The 13,281-nt window shown below is 42.3% G+C and overlaps 1 protein-coding gene across 7 annotated transcripts in view; it reads left to right on the top strand.

The window, feature by feature from the left end:
• Positions 1-13,281, top strand: part of LOC139691202 (very long chain fatty acid elongase AAEL008004-like) — a 525,450-nt gene that overhangs the window by 392,641 nt on the left and 119,528 nt on the right. For all 7 annotated transcript variants that reach the window (XM_071588934.1, XM_071588933.1, XM_071588932.1 and 4 more), the window contains one exon: positions 5,278-5,369. The gene's annotated coding sequence lies outside the window, so the exon portion shown is untranslated. The remainder of the gene's footprint in view (positions 1-5,277; positions 5,370-13,281) is intronic.

Below are 13,281 nucleotides of genomic sequence, written 5' to 3'. Positions count from 1 at the left end.
GAAAGACTTGAACGCTGACTGAACCATGTGAGGAGATTAAATGATCCGCAAAGCACTTCCTTTGAAAAAACTGTGGGGATGCTCTTAAACGTGATTGAAGTCAGATGTGCGGGTATATAATGGGACGGGCTGAAAAGTATCGTCCTGGTCCCCTTGAATTTGCTTTTTCTTTTCAATCCCATCGAAAAGTCGCACCGAAAAAAATCCCTACAAGGCCGCTGCCCTCCCCTTACCTCCTTTCGCCCCGCCAGGCCGGGGAAACCCCGACGGCCGACCCCCTCAGCCTCCGCCCAGCGCATTCCAACCCCCTACTCCTGGAGCCGCCCTCCCGCCTTCGCGAAGTCCTCCGCGCATCCTACTGACCCTACCCCGCGCCCACCGCTTCCCCCGCGCCCTCGTTCATTTCTCTTGCTCCGGGCGTGCATTCCCCGCTCCCCGACGACACCACAACACCCCTCCCCACTCTCAATCGGGGCGCCCGCATTCCTCCCCGTCCACTTCCCGGACGTCCTCCTTCCCTTTTTCTTCCCTCTCTCCGGCTCCAGCCCCTCCCGCAAACGCAATGTAAATTGATTGGTTTTTATGCTCATCGTGAAACCTTAGTAATATTCCCTTCGTGTCATTAGCTATTTGTCCCTGATTTCGCAATTTTTTTACTCTGCGCTTAGTGTGTGGGTGTTTTCCGGCCGTGAGTTTTAATTCCTGGCATCATTCCAAACCCATTAATGCATTTTACGGAGTAGAATTAATTTATTTTTTGTCATGCCTGTGTATATTTTCCAGCTTGTTTTGACGAATTGTGAATGCGTGAATAGATAATCATTTAAGTACGTTCAGAGTTAGTCAAACCAATCCCGATGATATTATAATTGATATCATTTTTAATACAGTCTTAGTGAATGTTTCTGAGTTCTTCTTATCAATAATTGATATCGTACTTTGATGTTTTGGAGGAGGGAAGAGTTGATAGTACATTCTTAACTAAGGCTTGATTAAAGACAACCTTCTTTCCATGTCCTTTCTCTCCTTTCTTTATCTCCTGCTGATCTTCATTTATCTCAGCATCTCTCTCCCACTACTCCTTCTCTTTCTTTGAAAAACTGTTGTTTTTATTATTCTGCTCGTTTAGCTCGCCCCATTCACCATTCGAAACTCTTGGTTTCCGTTTTGTGTGTGTGTGTATGTGTCGGCTTTTGTGTGCAGTGTGGCTCTTCATCTGTCGTCGCCAATTAGAATGGCTCATTATGCTGACTCCTACCCGCCTCTTCGTCTTGTGATGGAACTCATCAGCAGCTTGCTTCCCTAGATCGACTGCTGCACCCAGAGTCACGTGGGATCATTTGCATGAGGATTTATTGAATCTTGGTATTTCATTAGAATGACGCGTGCGCGACGTTTCATTTAAGGATAGACCGAAAGTTTCCCGACCAGCTCTGACCCCGACCAATTATACTTCGGAATTATTTAATTGAATTTTATGCAGCGGTTTTTTTTCCTGATTGTACCTACTATTGTTTCTATCCTTAAATGCTCACCGTCGTTATCATTTTCAAAATAGTCTGGTGCTCGATACTCTCGATACACCAGTATTATGCAATGCATTAACTCAACGCTTGCTTCCTTGTCTAGTCTCCAATTAGCAAACTAGTTGATGATATGTATCAACAGTCCCAATTCAATTCATGGTTTCGGGTGTGTTTAATTCACCCTGTACTAATTTATTGAATGTCTTTTCTGCCGTAACTTACGTTTCTTATCTAAAACCGTTTTTTTACCATTTTCGTTTCTGAAATCTGATAGCACTTGTGATAAACGCGAGTTCGTTGAGTCCACAAAGGAAATTCAGGGCGTTCAAACGGAGGGACGTCAGCGTCTTGTTCCCAGCTGTCACGATGCTAAATATCTCCCGTCGAGGGTGGGCCCGAAAGGAGCAGAAAGCGCCCATGGCCGATGATTTTGCTTGAAACTGGATCAGTTCGGGAGGGTATCCGCTCCTCCTCATTCCACTCTACTTCCTCTCCCCGGGGCGAAGATTATCGTCCTTCCTCCCTCTCCGCCCCACCCCCCGCCGCCACCCCTCCCGCTTACCACCCCCGGCCAACCTCGACCACCCAGATCCGGATTTCCTCCTCCCGGATCTTCCTCTTTCCACATCAGTCCCTCTCCCCTCCCCATCTCACTCTCCACTGCCTACGCCTGCATTTAGGGGTGGAAGCCCCCGGTGTCAGCGTAATATTTCCCCTTTCCATTGTTTCCATATTCTCGTATTCTTTTACCACCTTCCACCTGCAACTTCCTCCTCCTTCCATTCCCCCATCCTCTCTCTTCCTCTCTCTCTCTTTTCCTCTCTCTCTATCTTTTCCTCTCTCTCTATCTTTTCCTCTCTCTCTATCTTTTCCTCTCTCTCTCTCTCCCCCTCCCTACCTCCCGCACTGTTTACTCTTTTCATGAGTTATGTGGTGGAGGAAGGCGCCTGATAACCTTCTCTTCGCCCGAAGAGCCTCTAGAACAAGTCTTCCAGAAACGAGACATGCTTTTAATTCTGTGTTTAATTGTCACCGTTAAATAATGCAGTTTTCTAGTAACCAGCTTCATCCATGTTGTGTGATTTTCGGGTATCAAATACTCGTGGGAAACCACTACAGGGAAAGGATCTGCCCTCCTTACCTTAATGTATTATTCTCACTTGCCGTTGGGATTAGTATATTTTCGGTTAGCTCTATACCCTCACCATGGAAATTACATTCGGAAAACCCCTCGCTTGTGGCGTAAAAACTTCACTTAGTTTGGAATCGAGCCCGCGACCTCTGGTTTATATAGTGGTTTTATCCCAGCGCCAAAGAGTTAGGCAATGTGTTGGCTTGGTTCTAATAATTTTGGAGGCTTTTGATTTATTCTCACGGCTGGATTTATTTTGGCGTTGACGTGCCGAAAAAGAGCGTCTGTCGCAAAATCTCCGCTCATCCTTATTCCTTTTACGCCTACAGGATTTGTTTTCCTCACCCTCCATTCTCACCCCTTCAAATTCTACTCATTCCATGATAGCTAGGTTTCTCTCCTATCCCTTTTACTCCTCCCTTTCGTATTATTCGTTATCATTACTTTTTCTTCAATGTGCGATCCTTTCATTGAAAAGGATCTTGAATGTGCGTTTATTTCTAAATTGTACAGAGGTAAACGACATTTTAATAAAAAGGGGATCTTTATTCAGCATTTTATCGATTTTTTCCCATATGTTTTTATTTGTTGGTCATTAATTCATCCTGCGTTCTACTTAGGAGCGTCGAAATTCCGCTTAATACACGCACGAAAAAATCCTGGTTATCCATGTTTTTCATGATAAAAAAATGGTTCAGCAGTGTGGTTACTATAGAGCTCCATTCCTCAGGTATTACTTTCTTCAAAAGTTTCTCCCACCCAAATTAGCTGGAGCCTATAAAGATTTCATAGCCGTCTGATTTGCTGTGTTAAACTTCAGTGAGGGTGGTCCTGCAATGCATTTCCCTGTACACTTTTAAGTCCTGTCAGTACCACAATTTCTCGCTGATGATTTACGTTGACCCCTTATTAATTGTTGTCTTACGCACCAGAAATTGTTACGAATGCCATTGAGTCACGCCCTGACTCAACAACGTCACGAAGGTTAATGCCGTTAGTGGTTTTTTAGTGTTAGAGCCTCTCGTTTTTCTTGTTTATAACCCTTTTTTGCAAACGTTTCTATTTTCGATTTAGTCTTGGGAAGACTAGACACGTTTCTTCTTTCATTTCATCGGTTCTGTTCGCAGGTTCCTCCGCCAATAATCCTCTCGACGTTCCCGCTCTCGCTCCCGATAGTTTTCCTCTGAACTCGGAAGCGAGGGGCGAGTACGGAGGACACCGAGAACGTTTAAACCGCGCGTAAAACTTTGGTATTTAGAATTTCTCAACCTAAGGATTTTCCCTTCCGTGCCGACCTTTTCTGACTGTAGTTTTCTCGTGTGTAGTTCTCCATGGAGATGGTCGGTTAAGTGAACAAATTTCTCGAGTCATAAGGGCGTCGATGATAAAAATCGAGTACGTTGAAGGGCGCTAAGAATCGCTTTCTCCTAGCTTGGCTACCGTGTACTATGCCTTACATGCTCCCTAAATGAAATCACGTTTCACATACCTCCGAACACATACTTGAGACACTTGTCGCGGCGATGATTTTGTCCGACGAGTGGGGAATGATGTGTGCGTTCGTTTGATGGAGAACTAGGTGGAAGATCCCAAACACTCCCCAGACTCTGGATGCTGAAAAATAAAAACGTGGAGGGCACTGAATTCTTGTATCGTGATCTAGTGGCTTGATTGTCCACATCACAGTCACGGTAATTCATATTTCGGGTGAAGTCTTATAGGGAATCAAGCTTAATATCCCCTAGTCCCCGAAGGTTCTATGATGAATATGAATGATGATGAGTTTCTTGTTAGCTGTAAATTGCAGAAAAACCTTTTGCGAAATGTTTGCTTTTTATCCTTCGCGGATATGGAAAATATCTTAACTCATATGATCACTTCATAACCTTTCCAGCACTCTTGATGCATTGCTGTGACAGGAATGACTCCATTGAACATTTTAAATAACAGAATTTTTGTAGATTAAAAATTTTAAGTCTAAATTATTTAATAATTTTAAAATAAGCACTTAAGCACTTATATGCTGAGGTGTGTATTTTATGTATTCATGAATTTTTTTTGTTCCCCAGGCCCGTCATTGTAAAATGTTAGTTAATGTAATATGTTGTCTACATACTTGTGTAAATAATAGAACTGTACAACATGCTCCCGTTACAGGAAATATACATGTGAGATGTACATAGGCTTTGGATTACATGTTTGAATATTATGTAAAAACCATTCAAACTAGTTTTAATCAAAATATTATTAATTGGACATTTGCATTCCCGTTTCCCGTCATTAGATTAAAGATGCTCATTTTTTTTAATTTTTGGGATTCGTTTAATGCATACTGTGTGGCTGTCATTACAGAATGACCATGCGAATTTTCTCTTCCTGTTAAATGAAACCATCATGCTTACGGCATGCGTCGTCCATCCCCTCGATTCCTTTGGAAGAAAGCCGTGGAAAAATTTCCGAGATACGTCGTTCTTACTCTGCGCTTTTAGTTATTGCGACGAGAAACGTGCCACGTCGACAGGAACATTTACTTGCACTTATTTTATTACCATGATCAGTGTCAGCATACGCTTCATTTCCTGTGTGATTAATGTATTTTTTTCCTTTCTTTACTTGCAGATATATTTGCTGTGCGTTCGTTTTCGGAGGAACGAGTTGTGCTGACGAGGGGGGACTCATTTCGAAGCCAACCGAAGTGTTCACTTACCAAGGTAAGCAGTTCCGTTTGTGATGTGAAAATAAAATATGCTTCGTAGATGGAAAATCCTCCTTTGTCGGCTGCAGGTGCACTCCGTAGTACATTTGAAGTGATAGAATTGGCGTCGCTATGTGCGAGAGAAAATTGTTTCCGACGATTTTGTACATTTATGTGTCCTCCTGAGGGTACGATAGTTAAATAACGCAAATAAACAATTTAGTTCCACTTAGGGCGGAAGCTAGAGGGTGGAGATCTCATGAGAAACGAATCTTGTCCTCACTGCTGCAAGGCAATGAAGGATATGAGGAATGTCGTAAGGAAGATGATAAAATTGTCTACAAAGAAATAATAATGGTGCACTTTCAAATATTTTCCTCTATTTTAAGTAAGCCCGGACGTATGTTGAAACTTCCTTCAATCTGTCTCAGGACTGGCAGACAGAACGATCTCGTGCACGTCTCGGAGTTTATCCCGGGAAACTCAAGAACATATTCTCTTTTCCCGATTCATTGCGTCCGTTCAATGGTCTCCGTACCTTGCTCCCTGAGCTGGGCCCATTAAGGGGGCTAAGAGGGGGGGGAATTATTTCATCGGAGGACTTATCCCCCATGTAGCCTTCGACCTCCGCCGATGCACGACCGGTTAATATTCGACAACAGAGTGGATTGTAATTTCATTTTCCCTCACCCACCTTTCAGTTCGCTTGCCCCCGGCGCATTCCACCTGTCCCCCGTCGTCCGCTCCACCTACCCCACCCACCCACCCTCCCCTACCCCGGACGCGGACCCCGCGTCCAGCGGGAATCCGACCCCTCTCACCTCCTTTTCTTACACATTATTATTATTATTATTAGATTTTTTGGCTGGGAACAGGTTTCCTCCGCGGTTTACTGTGAGTAGGAGGGAGGGGGAAAGTGGCTTACGGTCCGTCGGCAATGTCTCCCTTTCCCGCCTCCCTCCACTGCCGCACCTTGTTGGGACGTTTCCTTCGACGGAATATGGGACACCCGAAAAAAAATAAACACATTCGGAATCTGCTGACGGTCTTGCTCCCCCGGCCCCGCGTTGTGCCTCTTGGAGGGTCAAAACGCTGCCTTGGTTCCCAAGGCGAAGAGCGTTTGCCGTTGTTTATTTAGCAACGATGCGTGGTCTCCGAGACTGGAAATAGTGGCTCCGTCATGAGTTTTAATGGCCCTGTCAGTACGAGTGAATGCACGCAGTCAACCTTTAAACGTATCAAGTGAAGGTTGAAAACTATAACTAATGACCCGAATAAGCCGAAATAAAAGCCTTGAAGTAATCAATTTATATTGAAATTACCGAGCAGACACATTGAATAATATTTGTCAACATAGTTATGATCGTATTAAACGACACTTCAGGGTATGTTTAGTTATTATTCCGTGATGTGTTCTAAAAAAATGAGGAATGTAACTTAAATTTAAATGTTTATTTTCTTCCTGTTATACCATGAACTTACCACATAAGAGTGGTAAATATGACGAATGTTTCATATTACCTGAAAAATTACGGGGTATCGTTTGTATGAATTTTCGTCGAAATTTTTTCCGCATATTCTTCCTAATATATTGGAGAGTGATGTGGCACTGGACTACGTACTGAACGCAGTGGGCCGTTCGCCTCTTTTCCTTGTCTGCGGACGAATTTAAGCCTCCTAATCGGTGATCATTTTGCTTAGTGCGCAAGAGCACATTGTAGTAATGTAGTGTTTATCCCTCTCTTACCATCCGTTTACTTGGAAAGTTATGTACTCATTTCATTGAAGCGACCATATCGACCATATCTACCGCCACTTTCCCCATTTTACGAGTGAAAATACCGAGAATATGTCGTTTTTCATTTCTGTCTGACTTTCACCCCAGTCGATCACATCGTCCGTTTACAGTAAAAAAAATTACTTGAACAGTTACTGGGGGAGGCAACCGGCAGCTAAGGTTATATGAGCCATTTCTGTCAGAAAAAAATCAACCTTTGTTCTCCTAGATGCACTTTGGCTGGCTGTAAATTATGATAAACGTGCCGCGGTGGTAAAGTTAATCTTGAAGAGGTATCGGCAAACGTGTCATTTCGTGTTGTCGTATGAGAGAAAAAGGAAGGGTTTGAGTAGAGAATGAGATCAGATGTGATATTCTATTACGTTTTATCATGCCAAAAGTCTAGACGCGACTCTTTTACGACGCTTTTTGCACCAGCAAAGTGTGTTCTGCTTTCTCGTCGGATGTCATATTTTGGTTATCAAGAGCGTCACGTAAAGGCGATTGAGGAGTCCTATCATTCTGCCTTCCTCGTAATCTTATCGCCTTGATCTAAGTTCTGGGGGGAAATGACCGTTATTCTGGGAACAGTTCGCGCATTTCCATCACATTTTTGATAAGGGAAGTCAACGACTTGACTTTACCCCATTGCCCAATAATCCACTCCTTTGAATTTAACATGATGAAATCATTATAGTCTTTGATCATCTCTTTTTAATTCAATGAATAATTTGACGATATATTTTTTTTTTGAGTTCCCTGTTGTCACCTGATGTTCCATCCATCGTTCTGATTTCTGATTATGTTCTAATCTTCACTGTTATCGTATATTTTTATTTTCGGTTGATTGTCCGTACTTTCATGTTCGAACAATCAACTGAACGTCCGTACGTTCTTGTATGTTCATGTATCATGTGCATACATCACCAAAGGTGGAACGTTGTTTTTGGCTGCGTTGCCTCGCTTATAATCGCATCAGCTCATTCGCCCCTATTTCGACCACCTACTCCTATTTCTTCAGTCGCAATTGATCCCCATGATTTAAAGAGGGCATATCAGTGTGCAGTACCGCGACCACAGAAAATCCTTCACGCGTATTAGTCAACCATTTTATTTTTACTCATTGTATTATTTCAGAGCGTAAATCCGGAATTACATGCTCTCTTAAGTGAATTACATCTTCTTGTCTGTTCGTGGTATCTGGCAATAGCGACAATCGTCCACCATAGGCTTCTGTCTGCTTGATTGATGGGTTTCATCTGCCAGTCATCCAGCAGCTTGTTTCCGTGCCTTCATAAGTATCGACGTATCCGCATCGACATCGCACAAACAATAATTGGAAATTTGCTCTCATTGAGCGGTAGGCTGAGATCTCATGCCCTTGTTCCCTCTCGCTGAATTACTATTGGCATTGCTCCCTTTCTGTTCATCCCGCAGACCTAATGCAGTGAAAGCCCTATCTCATTCCTTCTTCATATGCCCAATGTCCTTCTTTTATTTGAAATTCAATAATCTTCCTAAGACTTAATTGTTTCCCGTAATTTAATGAAATACTTATTGTTTCCCAATCATCATCCAGTCTTCATCTTTGATTCCTCGGCATTGCATGAGTTTCATTCATGACCGACACGAGTGACTGCACGGGATGGAAAAACAGTCCTCTCGACATTCACTTTTTTTGCTTGCATTGAAGTATAAATTAATTATGTCGCAACACGCACCCGCAAAGTTGATCGATAGATTTTAAATGGTAGTTAAGTGCTGAAATCTGGTAAGGATCTAAGATGCTTAGGGGATAAATTTGGTCTCACGACGTCAAGTGTGTGTTAACTAAGTCCTGTACCCGGTTTAAGGAAGGGAATTTTATTTGATGTGCTGTATGACAGAATAAGCGACCCTCGGTGTTCTCTTCCTACGTAGTTTTGTTTTGCTTACGTTGTGGGAATCAGATTTAAGTTGTCGGAAAAATTAAATATAGAATCAATTTAAAGTCTTACGACAACATTTTGGATTATCGGTAGAGAGGAGTGCATTCATTCGCGTGGGGTGGGACTCAATTAAATTCACCGTGTAATCTTATCGTAGACTTTCGACTTTAGTTTCAAGGAAAGACCTTATTTAGTTCTTAGAGTTATTTTCGTTTTGGTTATGATGCACGAGTGGATCAGCTAACCGCAGAGATAAAACGAATGTCCTCGTGTACTCCCAAGTCTATTCAGTGTCAGCAATAGTACGACATATCTTGGTTTGAATGGGAAGGCCCGTAAAAAAATATTTTTTTCAAACTCGAAACTATTCAAATGTTTAGTTCGTCGAGGTCAAACTTTTAATTACCTAAGGATTCAAATATCCAATCCCATTTCTATTCATTTTCAAATAATGATTTTAGAACGAATTTTTGCTGAAAGGAAAATCCCCGAGTTTAATTGGTGAAGGCGTTAATCATCTGAAATCAACCGAAAACTCAGGAGTAGTTTTAATATTACGTGGATACATTGTGATCGAAAACAAAAACTCTTGTGCCTCTAACCACATCGTATTCATGTGCGTGCTGTATTCTTTGTTGTGAATTCACCGGCATTCACGAGGCGTCCCTTAGACATTTAAAAATCCATCACCTTTATATGTCACTCCTATTTCAGTTAATGTTTTTGTATTTATCTCGCAGTCATGTATTTTTTTTTATTTTAGTTCAACACACCCAACAGAATTTATTTGGAAATATTTTGTGAAAAACAATATTTTAGATGAAAGATTGACAATTTTTTATTTAGAGAACCTTCCCTGAAATGTGGCATCATCAATTCTAATTCAGAATTGTGTAAATGGACATATTAGATCTTTATCGGTGTTTTATTGGTTGTATTTATGTTATTGGGTCATTTGATAGAAAACTGAGAAAATTTCAAATAAATTTAGGGAAATAAAATTTTACTCGTATAATTGATTTAAAAAATTTCATTCCGAACAGTTTATATTTACTCTATTATTAGTCTCTGCCAATTGACTGAAATTTATCACCATTAGAAGCACTTCAAATGAGATATTGTTTTTAGGATAACTCATTAAAATCATAGGCTTTAACGAGTCAAGCAGGGCATTAAATATGAGTAAAAAATATTTGGTCCTTATTATGACCTGATTCGAGCTAAATGGTCTCTAGTGCCATGCAAATTTCTGACACAAATAGTTTAGCGTAACGATGTCAAATAATGAAATTAAATTCACTTTGGAAGTATTTTAAAATTTCCAATCTGAAAATGGATTGGGTACGTTTAATGAAGCCCTGCGGGCGAGATAACATCTGTTGCGCTACCGTGGTGAATTTCTCTGTCTCAACGGCGGCCGTGTCGCGGAAATTGTCTCCAATACTTATAAAGAGAGACCGAACTATCTCGGGCGAATCGTATATTGGGTCCCAGGGTCGAAGCGACGTCGATTTCCTTTTTGTCGTTCCTACACCGATTCATCCTCTTGCGTGCTCCCAGCTCGGGATCATTTTTTCCCATACAGGGACAGTACCGGAAATATCTCTTGACTATTCGGCTATCCCAATCTCGGCAATCAAGTCTCCTGGGTGGCTTGTGGGCGCCCGTTCCTTTCGCCGCACTTTCTAAGTCTAGGTGTCTAGTCGTGTGACGCGTGAGCGTCCCTCACTCGTTTCGACACCCGTTTACTTCGCAAACCGCCGACTGCGAAATGCTCCCAAGGTAGTAGAAAAAAAAATCCGCAGGCACTTAAGTGCCCTGGGCGGATGGCCGAAATGGCATCCGAATAAACGGTTGTGAAATGTGTTTTGTTTCGTAATCATCGTGCCAAAATGTAAATATAGCAACTGCGATGCGAGCCTAATCTTTGGAGTAAATCTTATGTAGGCCTGTATCTGCGAGACATCTATTGACCCGTGATCTTGTAATTATGTTAATTGAGGCGACTGGTGTGGTAAATAATAAGATAAAACAATGCTGGTGGGGTGCCATTTGCCATCAAAATCTGGGACGCTGGGTCGAAAGGTTTTATTTCAGAGCTAAGTAAAATACAAGAGAAGGCCGCCCGATTCGCTAGAAAAAAATTACTACTTAATAACAGAAATCGTCGCATGATTTTCTGTAGCCTTGTGAGATCAATCCAGGAAGATAAGTTGAAACCTTGGAGTTGAAAAACATCGAGGATAAATTCCAACCCTGAATTGTGATAATGGGTAAAAAACTACAATGGGAAATCAGGAGAAATGGTTGGCGAGGCAACCTATATGAATAACTTTTTCCCACGCACAGTTAGCGATCTTAGCAATTGTCAAAGCTAATCAAATTATTACAGAGAAATATCATACCTACTAATATGTGTTTCGTTGTCATGTCATAAATTCCACATACGGAAGGACATAGCGGCCGCTGCCATACCCCTCTTTTGGCGTTTGCAATTTAATGTGTGTTTGGACAAACTGTTATTCGTAATTTTGTCTGTCTCGCCAAAAATAATTCTTTCAGATTAGTGTGAATATTTCACGTAACGAATATTTTTTCTGCATTCGCATCCGCATTTTTTTCAGCAACCCGTAGTGCTCGTTTTATTTCGGTACTCCGCGTCATGCATCTCCAACGCCCATTCAGAGCGTGGAGTCTGTCGCTCTGGGAAAAAATACAAAAATCTCCGGTGAAAGCATCGACTCCACGACCTTGGAAGTGAATGTTCCGTCGTATTTTTTCTCGTGTTGCTTTCGACATTTTGGGTCTCGCATTCACGGGCGCATACACACATACCACGGCGATACTCGACGTGCATAGCTCATTCCCCGAGCACTTTACGGGGACTACGGGTTCCTTTCTTCTGGCGGGAGAGGCGGGGCGGTGGGGGGGGGGGAATTCAATGATGTAGATTGCAGTCGTTTTCATTTGAGATTTTTATTAATAGTTTCAAAAAATAATACTGGAATCATATATTATACATGTATATATGTTTTCATTTAATTGTTGCATTCATAAAATTGTTTACTTTTATGTATCATGAATATTTATAATTGTTTCTTTTCTGTGTTTTTTAGTAAAATTAAATATTTTAAGAATTGTTATTTTGTTTTAATTTCGTGGAGTCGAGGATAAACCTGGATGCATTTGATGTAAGTGTTGAAACATTTATTTCCGAGGGAAAGATATGAAAATATCGCGGTCTCCTGCGAATTCAGCAGCAATTTCTCTTTCGGAGACACGATTTAAAAACGTATTGGCCCAGATTCCTCACGTACGTATTCGTTTCCATTCTCTCTGAACCGAAAGTGTCGTGTTCGTCCAGGGTTGGTTGCGTAATTTTGAACAGCAGGTCCAGAAAAACTACCCACGTGCGCTATTTGTGTGGAAGTGACAACGGTAACAGGGTTAAACCGAAACAAGGTTGGGCACGCGTCAGCATTTTCTGTTTCTTACTATTAGCCCTGACTTTGTCTATGAGGTCACTTTTGAGGCCGTACTCCATGAATTGCCGCGGACGCTTAGCGAAGAGCAATCTTTTAACTCTCCAATCATAGACGCCAAGTTAAAGACTGGTGTCGTGCCGTCTAATATGTATATTTACTTGCTATTCCCGCAGCTCGCAGTTATTATGATGCAAATTTGTATCCTCCCCACTGTAATTTAAGTATACTTCTACTGTAATTTAAGATGAGCGTCGTTCCCTGTCCGTTGTATGTAGTCTGTGTAGGGCTTGAATCAACGAGCCGTCGATTCTTCTGGTTGTGGTTCAGCACGCGATGGCGAATAGGCTCATTTTGAGATGTGTTTGTTTTGAGTTATTCAGGGGGGGGGGTCGATAGGAGGGTGCGTGGAAATGGGGTGGGGTGTTCGGGGGTTGAAGTCGACCGACGGGGAGATAAAAGGGAGCGGGCGTGGGCTGAGGATAGGGTATGATGGGCGGTGGTTTATGTGCGCGCCCTGCGACTCATTCCCGGGCGCACTTCTCTCTCATCCTCTCTCCTCGCGCCCTCCAAAAAACGGGGGAGAATAATAAAAAAAGGAAAACGCACGAAAGCGAAGGCCTACGCCCAACCTTCGTCTGGAGTGTGTTCTCTCGAGGTAGAGAGGGAAGGGACGTAATCACCCGCGCCACATCTGGAAAGGAAAGCCAGGAAGGTGTGTAAGGGTGTGTGTTCGTGTGT

Source organism: Hetaerina americana, unplaced genomic scaffold (genome assembly GCF_022747635.1).
Source record: "Hetaerina americana unplaced genomic scaffold, ioHetAmer1.1.p SCAF_30, whole genome shotgun sequence".
NCBI classification, from domain to species: Eukaryota; Metazoa; Arthropoda; class Insecta; order Odonata; family Calopterygidae; genus Hetaerina; species Hetaerina americana.
Note: the sequence above shows the minus strand (reverse complement) of the source record. Positions and strands in the feature narration are given on the sequence as shown.